Source organism: Amblyomma mixtum, chromosome 8 (genome assembly GCF_055824585.1).
Source record: "Amblyomma mixtum isolate Tamu chromosome 8, ASM5582458v1, whole genome shotgun sequence".
Taxonomy (NCBI): Eukaryota; Metazoa; Arthropoda; class Arachnida; order Ixodida; family Ixodidae; genus Amblyomma; species Amblyomma mixtum.
Window position 1 is genome coordinate 104399566 of NC_143019.1, and position 8559 is coordinate 104408124.

Sequence of the window (8559 nt, forward strand, 5' to 3'; positions counted from 1 at the left end):
TACCAAACTCTTAACGTTACAACTATCATTTTTCTTTCCATAGCTCACTGCGTTGTCTTTAACTTAAACTGGACCCTCTTCGTTAGCCTCCACGTTTCTGCCCCATAGGTGAGTAGCAGTACGATACGACCATCATATACTTTTCTCTTGAGGGATATTGGTAAACTGCTATTCATGTTTTGAGAGTACCTGCCATATGCGCTTTACCCCATTCGTATTCTTGTGGTTATTTCCCTCTCATAATTAAACTTACCGAGATTAAACTCATGATTAAACTTAAAGTAAAAATCTATGCTGTTTTGATGAACTATCAGCATACCGCAGCAATTTTACTCTCTGAAATGAGGGATTCATTGTAACTATTATTAGGCCTCAAATCTGGGTTCCTTTTCTTAAAATTGTTCAATTTTTGCTCTAACTTAATCTCTGCATTCCTTACTTTAAGAGTTTTAGTCGTCATTGTCATTCGAGCTGAGGCGTTACAAAGCAACATTATCTAAAATGCGCACGACGTACTCGCTGCGACAGTAAAGGCAAATAAGAAGTTTATTTCGCTGTGACACACTATAAGGAATACGGGGAAGACAGACCGCTGGGCAAAACACTGGTATACACAGCTTCAAGTAGCAGGCATTGCCTCCAGGTACACATCAACAGCACTCGGCTCACATTTATTATATGTAACCTTACCGCTGAAATCTCAGAATGCTATTGTCCATCAATAATTACTTTTACGAGAAAAAAATACGCAGAAGTGCAATACGTGGAACCGCGATTAAAGCTGTCCGATTTGTGTCATTCATAACTTACTACGGTTGCTGCACTTTGGTGACCTAAAACTATCACCTCCAACCTGACTACACCCATCGCAGGACATGGGCCTCTCCCATATCTCTCCAATTAACCATTAACCATGTCCTGTGCCATCTGCACCAACCCTATCCACGAAAAAATCTTAATCTTAATCACATCCTCTCCTCCAACTTTCTCCCGCCCCTGTTGCGCTTTCCTTTACTTGTAATTCAATCCGTTGCCCTCAGCGACCATCGGTTGTCTTGCATTCGCGTTATATGCCCTGAACAACCTCATTTCTTCCTCTTGACTGCGGGTAAGGTACCATTAACCCACGTTTGTCCTCTGACCCAGCTCAATTAGAACAGCAGACGTTTTCATTAATTTTCAATGCGCTATAAAGAACACCCCATGCAAGCCGCAGCAGCGTTCAAGAAGATTTCTGATTAGGCCAAACGCTATTGCAACAAAAACCATTCAAAACAAGAGAGTCCTTCTACAACCTCAGCCAAATGCAGTACCACATAGCTGCATGCTCGCAGTGTTGCGACAAAGAATGTCAAGTTTCGAACCCGCTGTTATAGACCGTACATGGCCTGGTAGATCCGTGGCTAAGGTGTTATACAGCTTTAAACGAGGTCCTGCCAACGTGGCGACCGCATTACGATCGAGTCAATATGCACACCATCACAATGAGATGTCACAGAGTGTGCACCTTAAAGAATCAGAGCCAGTCGAAATGAATCTGTTGCCTTCAACTACGGCCTCTCTGGTAGCCCTCCACACAGCTAACGGACAATAAATGGGATCTACCAATCACCGCAACCAACATACATCTTACCAATATGCTCTCACTGCGCTGAGGAGGAATTAATGTATTCAGTATGTTTCAGCAGTGTGACAGAAAACGCGCATCAGCGTATCTGTACACCGCTATTATACACCAGACAAATAATAGATTCCGCATGCGGAATGAGGTTAAATTGTAGCAGCGAACAAACAAGAAGTGTACGCCCAACTACCTCACAATATCTCTGCAGTGGTAGTCGGGATAGACGCCATGATTTTCGCGAAGAAAAACAAGGAGTGAACCGAATAGGAAACTTCAAACTGAAGTTCGAAAGTTTACCCGGCGTCGAAAAACTTTCAGTGTTAAAAAGTTTGTCCAAAAGCACTTTTGAACTTTTGTTTACCTCCGTATGTTGTTGTTCCTACCGTTTTGGTGTATCAGTGTTTCAAACGCTTCGAATGCGGGGGAAAAGTTTCTCTCGCGCCTCTGCGTACATAGCCTGTGTCAATAAACTGCGTCAAAGAAACTTTGCTTGTCTACTTTGGCCAACGCTGTTCGGCGACACTTTCTTCGCTCGCTGTTTTCTTAACGTCATGGCTCGAGACGAGTACAGCCCGCGCGTGAAACGCTGTTCCGACGTGAAGGTGTTCATCGTTCCGGGCAGGGATGGTTGCCCCGTCACAATAACTCATGAAGGAGCGCCTCTCCTCATCTCACCGCACCATGCGCTTCTTGGTCTCCGCTAGCCGGAGCTCGGGGGACCAGGGCCCTTGAGATTTTCCGAATTATATTTTTTATCGCACCTTGGCAGACACAGGAACCACTTGCCTCCTTTGAGTATCTTTTTGCTTCTTGACAAAGTTAGTCCAAAGTATCTGTCTTGAATGCTTCTTATCGGCACTTTAAGCAAGGAAGTGAAAGAAGAGCTGACACATCTTTTGCAAAAATGTTTCCCCTCAAGAACATAGAAGACAAGGAATGCTCTTGATTCTGGATTTCGCATTCCGCTTTTCTTCTAAGCGGACGGTATGAACCAATCCATAAAACAAAAATATACTTAAGCACGCATTACGAAGATAGACATCTTTATCTTTATATTTTATGTGGTGGTCTTGACTCCTGAGCTTAATCCGATGAAGCAAGACCACAGAGTCCTGTGCAGTTATCAGAACTAGAGAAATTGACTCGGTCGCTTTAACAAGGGATGTAAATATGAGAGTAAAGACTCACTGACATCCACCCGAGCTCAGCCATACGGTTACAAAGGAAAGAAAAACATTTGACCAAGGGATGTAAATGTACAACGACGTAGCCACTTCTTTGTCTTCGGGCGGCAAAATCTATTGGCGCATGTAAGTTAAAGGACAGGCACCACAGCTAGCGTAGAATTTTTCTGTTTTTCAAGCAGTAAACGCTTCTCCAATTTGAGAAGCTTCTAGTCGCTCAGAATCTCCGAAACCACAGCTTCGAAAAGTTCAGTCCAGATGGGGCCCTTCTTAATGGAGGAGGTTCAATTCCCATAAATGGAGGGAGCCACGATCGCACTTTCACGCACAATATAAGCAGCGAAGAAACCGAGCCGTCTTGTAGAAAACAACGCTATAATAACCTAGCAGGAGAATACATCCAATCCACTAACTACAAACCGGAAAAAATAACATGACGATGGCGCCACAAAAGGGGATAGTTGATACGCACACAAATGACGGGACCAGCCATACTTGCCACTATGCTCCTACCGTCGTCTGCGCGTGTACTATCTGTCCCCGTTGGTAGCGGCGACTTCACATTAATTTCGCCAGAAACAAATTTTCCCGAACAAGAGCTTTCCTTGCACAACTTGGAGATGTTCACTCTGTAGTGAGAATGAAAGAGGGAAAGTTTATTGCGCATCCGCAGTCCTCGTCGCTGGTTCAAATTAATCGGCTGGAGCTGCAAGCTGGCGCGCTTTGCTTGTTACCCAAAACTTGAGCGACACGGGCCGCCAAGTGCGGCAGTAGCGTTGGCCGCACTGCATCAGGAAGAGAAGCCGGGCTTTTCCGAGAGTAACAAGATCACTAATGAAAGCTACTAAATTCTTTTTTTTTTTATCATTGTTGCGCAGACACAAGCTACATCGACAAAAGTTTCGTCCTTTGTTTTTTAGCTCCATAGGGAACCCACACTACTTTACTGAATTTCCTTTTGACCTCTTCATATTTTTTTAAAATGCACTTACGCTTTCTTTTTCGTCCACTCTTAAAGACGCGAGTTCGACATGCATGCGCAGTGAGGTCAAATCGAGAAGCTGATTTTTTTAACTTTACAAATTTTATTTTACATGATGTAAGAGGTACGTTCGTGCGATCTGTTGAGCTGGATTATACAGCAAGCTGTACATTATATACCTCATATGCATTAATAAATCAACTTATAATTAACTGTCATTGACCAATAAACTTTTCGTTTTTGATATTAGGGGGCAAGGTAATGCACCGTTTTTCTATCTTTTTTAATATGCTGTGCGTTTCGAAAAATCGAGCCCAAATTAAGCATTCTAAAGCGCGTTGCATTTCCTTTCCCTCATTGGATATTCATAAAATGGCATCTCTCACACTTCTTCACACTCCAAACGCACTCCAAATAACGAATCGAAGTTATTCTGTTCCTACTTGTCAAGCTCCGAGCATAGCCGAATTTTAGCGGTTTGTACCACATATGCTGTGCCACTGAGATCCACAGACGTCTACTCTTGAAGTTTTTAAGCTCTTTACTCCATGTTTTTCTATAGAATCATAAGTACACTTATTTCTTCAGTCTTAAAGGTGCACTGAAGAGTAATCTGAACTCGTCTTTTTGCCGCGGGAACTTGATCTACAAGTTCCGAGCATTCATAGAAACTGCGAAATATTGCCCTGTGCGGCCGATTTTCCTAATTTAAATCTGATTGACGTACGGCTCCCACCTTTTTTTTTTTTAATTTCCCGCAGCGGTGGGAAGAGTCGACCAACTCTTGGAGTGGCTTTCAGGCAGTGACGTGGCGGCTGTGCTCTTGCTTTTATTTTGTTTTTTAGGTTTCTGTGAATAAATAGATCTAGTCAGCGACTACACAGCTGAAAATTAGACCCACGGAAATAAAAACACGGGTGGACTCTTTGCTGTCGCCGACCATTCCGTATCACTCCGCCGATGGCAGAGCGGCAAGCCGCCAAGGGACTGGCTAAAAGGTTGGTCGACCTCTCCCACCGTCCGCGGGGAATTAAAAAAAAGGTGAAATCCGGGACGTTTAACCGCATTTAAATTACGGAAATCAGCCACACGGGGTAATTTCGAAGTTTTTAAGAACGCTCGGGGCGTGTAGATCGAGTTGCGGCGGTAAAAATACGGGCTCAGATTTCTCTTCACTGTACATTTAAATAAATTGAAATATCGCGGCGTTTGCGCTGTAAATTATTTAAGAAATAAAAAACGACCATATGTAATTAATATGAGCTCTCTTTAGTATGTTATAATTCCTATTACACGGTTTTATTATTAAATTCAACCAGTCACCACAAAAATCTTTAACGCCAGAAATTTCCTGCGCGTACAACCTTCGTGTTAGTGCCGCAGTATTTATTCCCGAGCTGAGTCTACTGTTGTAATCCTTAAGAAACTGTGCCAAGTACCGCTCTGATGAAAAGTACGAGGAGCACAAGCATATGTGCGCTGCATAGTTACACATTATGCAAAATACTTACCCGCCGTAGGATTTTTGGCACGCTTATTTAGCTACATCTTTCTTGAGCGGACGCTATGGTTAGCGTCAGGGGGAAAAATTTCGGACCATTAATTAGCCTTTAGAGATATATATTTTTTAAACAAACTTGAAAAAGCCGATGATGTGGAATTTTCGCACCGCAGGGGTATCTGCGGCCTAAGAGGGCCACGGGGCAAGGTATGTACGTTTACTCAAGGTGGGGACAAAGACCCATTTCCCAAGCATTTCAAGTTGAATAAGCCGAGCACCAGGCCTGAGAAAGCTCGCACCAATTTTATCACTGGTGGGTACCCGGATGCACGGGGGTCGAACCCCGCACCTCCGGCATGCGAGGCGGATGCTCAAACCAATATGCCACAGCCGCGGTTCATTGAGAAAAGTTTTAAGTTATTAAAGCTTATGTTGGTGAGGAGAAAAGCAAGAATTACATCTAGAACTATTTCCGCAGCATCTTGAGGTGATGCAAGTGAAATTTCTCAGGTATGTTGCCAAGGCATTCAACCGTCTTCCGCTGTGTTTTCCCTTGCTGACCCGAAAAAATTTCACTATAGAGGATCTAAGCTAGACAGTATCCCGGCGGATTTTCGTTACCAACTATTAATGATCGTACATTTACTTCATTTGAAGCAAAGACATTATTCCAACCCTGTATTCAAGACGCGCATTAAGACCGACTCCAAGCGAATCAGTTTCTTCCCTCCGTGCTTTAATATTATTACAATCACAACCAAGAAAAAAAGATTTGAGCCATCGTCAGGACAGTTAACGTTCAATCGTTCAATCTTATAGCAGTAATACAAGAGCACAAAAGAAGCGGTGTGCCACGCAGCATATGACTAAAATCTATAAATTTCATTTATGAAAGAAGAAAACGCTAGTACTCCTTGCATGCATTTTAATAAGGATATTGGATTGATTTATAATTTTTACGCAGTAACGAACTGTAAATTTGATTACATAGTCAACAAATTGAAAAAAAAAAATGTCCGATATGACAACAGAAACCCTGGGGGGCAGATCGTTCCTCTTTTCTCCAACGCATTTACTGTTTCCTTCACCAACTGTATTTGTGTACACGTGCCTCTTCAAGCAATATTTTAGGCAACAAATCGGGTGGCACTGATCGCATATTCTATTCCTACATCGAAAGTCTCTTCTTCAATTCGGTCGCATAAATATTTATTTTCATATGGCCCCAGTTGCATTCGTCTTTAATCTTAAAGTGAAAGTGGCACAGTGTCACGTTTCCTACGCGCGGCTGAAACTGTAGTCACGAACTCATCGGAACTGCTCTGCTCGCCCAGCAGCCGCGGAATGCCACGATGGCACAATGATCGTCAAATGCAACGTGAAAGTGCCGTCATTTTCTGTGCGCCAGCTGTAACAGCGATAGGGCGAGGCCAAAGCGTAGGGCAGACGGGCTTATCGCAGCCTCTGCGGTTGGAGACTCTCCGTACGCATCGATCGGGTCGGAAGAGGACCCCGTCACGTTGTAGCGGGTGCTTTGCTCCCCGTCTCGGGAGGCGAATTGATTGCGCGATCCTTCAATGTCAACCGGATGCCGAGCTGACTCCGTGGTCGCTGATACGTCCCAGGAACAGAACTCCTCGACCTCGGTTACGCCACTGCGGTTCTCGTGTATTACTTTCGCTCCTTGCGACACAAGACCGCTTTGTGCATCGGATGAAGGCGAAGCTCTGCCAGATTGAGAAGGTGGGAGTTTTCAAGGCCCTAAAGAGACACAAGTAGGCGACCTGGGCCCTTCTTGGCAATTTTCTTTGCGTGACCTGTTGCAATAGAGCCATCCGACCGTTTTCGTGGAGACAATGATGCGGTGGAAACCCGACCACATTTCAAAGTCCCTAATAAAAACCTTCGAGGCTACACAACGAAATACTCCTAGCAGAAGGTAAGAAACCTAAAGCTTGGTTTCCTACTTGTAGAGTCTGCGCACGAAAGCAATCTAAATGGTAGACTGTGGATAAAATTACGTTGTCATTGGAAAGTGGATCTCAGGTACTACTGTAACTTGCTACATATGATAGCTGAAGTACGCTGTTTGTGTAGAACAGGTTCCTTTTGAAAATTCAATTCTGAACCTAGGACCTACGTCTATAGATTATATCCAGCGGGATTAACAAAATGCTCCTATGGCATCCCTTAAGACTTTTTATTGTTCCGCAATTCAGCGAACTCGGCGCGCACATTGGTCTTAATGGAGTGCTCATAGCTTATGCGCTATGGGTTCTACACCTGCCAGCGTTGTCCTCTTCGGCAGCCCAGCAGAGTGAGATTGCTATGGAATGGGATTGGCAGCGGCTTGCCAGTTCCAAGGATAAGCGCTCTTAGAGCCGCCATCATCGACGCTTTGTTGCTTCCCCTGCCTCGCCGCGTTCAACACGAGCATTGCTTGCTGCGTGGCTGTGAACGGAAAAAGCCCCCAGCAGGTTCGAGCGTCCTCCGAGGTGGGGCCCCGGAGGATCCAGAAAAATCGTCCCAGACCGAGCACGTCTATAGATGTAACAAAAATGGTTTTAGTTAATACAGGAGAGCAGTCACTGACGGGTATGGAGCTGTGCGGCCGAGGGTCGAGGAGTGGCTCCGGTGTGAGATTCCGCTGCCCGTCGCCAGAAAGGCGCTGGCCAAGTACCTCCGCGGGGCTGTTCTCCCTGCGGCCGGAAGTCGGGCGCGGAGCACCAGTACCAGTGGCGCGGACGACGCACCAGAGAGGGGACGGCCGCCCAGGTCTGGACACCCGGGCACGGCCAGGAAGGCACCCTTTCACAGCAGGGGGTCCCAGCCACGGGACGGCAGGCACGATCTGACAGCAAGGCCGGCAGGATCTCCGGGCAGGCAGCACCTGCCTGTGCCCGGCACGGCGCCCGCTCTCCGAGGCAGCGAGAGGCAGAGGCAGTGCGGTTTCTTTCACGAGCTACCCGAGATAAGGTCTTGCAAGCAGCCAAAAAACACAGACTGAACACATCCCACCTGGGCTTTGAGGAAGAAGACCCAGTATTCATCAATGAACATCTGTGTGCTGAGAAAAAGATACTTCTTGGAAAGGCCATCAAGGCAAAACGAGAGAATGAGTGGCGCTTTGCATGGGTTTCTGAAGGCAAAATACTGTTACGGAAAACAGAAACTTCCCGGGTCATTCATGTGACTTGCGAAGAAGACCTCGACAAAGTATTTTAGCTGTATCTTTTCCTATTCCCTAACAAACCAGTTCCCTCATGGC